Consider the following 1,349-nt stretch of genomic DNA (forward strand, 5'->3'; position numbering starts at 1 on the left):
CCGCCGTTTTCCTATAGATGGCTTTAGCGGTAAGTGGTGGTCGAAATAAATAGATCATAGACGTCATACAATAAACTTAGGCATCTGTCAACATAACTCCATAGAAACAGTCGATTTGTGTCTGCATCATAAAGTTATTCTCGATTGAAAATGTCACTTTACGAGCCAAATTCTCGTCATTTGAGGGAGGTTTTAATTTTCTGCTTCAATATGAAAAAATCTGCGGCTGAGGCTCATAGAATGCTCTCAAATATTTATGGTGAGGCCGCTATTAGTGAAAAAACGTGTCGTGAGTGGTTCCAATGCTCCACGAACGGTGATTTTGACGTCGAAGACCGGCATAGTGGTGGAAAAGAGAAGGTTTTCGAAGATGCAGAATTGGAGGCGTTACTTGATCAAGACTCGTGTTAAAATCAAGAAGAATTGGCGCGACCATTGGGAGTGACTCAACAAGCCATTTCAAAACGCCTCAAAGCCATGGGAATGATTCAGAAACAAGGAAATTGGGTGCCGTACGAGTTGAAGCTGAGAGATGTTGAACGGTGTTTGTTTGCTTGTGAACAGCTGCTTGAAAGGCAAAGACGGAAGGAACCCCCTCCCTCCACCACTTTCCCTCCCATCCCTTAATTCCTCTCTATCTTCATCCTATTTCCACCATTCTCCTTCTATCCACACCCCCCTTGTCTCTCCCCCTCTCCTTCATTATCACCTGTCTTATCATCCATTTGTTTTTGAGTCCTGATTCGAAATCAGCAACCCCTAAATCCCCCTTATATGAAACTTCACCAAAATCGGAAAACCTTTAAGAATTCTATCGGCCATATTGGTTCAGCCATTTTGAATTTTCAAATTTTGAAGACTAATTCGAAATCATCGACCTCTAAATACTCCTTATACGAAATTTCATCGAAATCGGAAAACCTTTAAGAATTCCGTCCGCCATATTGGTTCAGCTATTTTGATTTTTCAAATTTTGAACCCGGATTCGAAATCAACGACCCCAAAATCCCCCTTATACAAAATTTCATCGAAATCGGAAAACCTTTAAGAATTCCGTCCGCCATATTGGTTCAGCCATTTTGAATTTCGAAATTTTGATCATCATTCGGAACGAGCGACCCTTAAAACCTGTTGTGCCGCTCCACGGCACGGTTCGGGATCCACGAAGGACTCGGGAATGGTCTCACAATATAAGCACCTTTATATAGTCTTTTAGAAAATATATATCTATTCTTTTAATTTCACAATACACAAGTATGGTTTACTTATAGTCACCACCTCATTTAGCGGTACTCGCGTAGTAATAAGAACTCGGCGCGATGCGTTACGTCTCTTTATTGACCGAATTT

Source organism: Trachymyrmex cornetzi, unplaced genomic scaffold, assembly GCF_001594075.2.
Source record: "Trachymyrmex cornetzi isolate Tcor2-1 unplaced genomic scaffold, Tcor1.1 scaffold189, whole genome shotgun sequence".
NCBI classification, from domain to species: domain Eukaryota; kingdom Metazoa; phylum Arthropoda; class Insecta; order Hymenoptera; family Formicidae; genus Trachymyrmex; species Trachymyrmex cornetzi.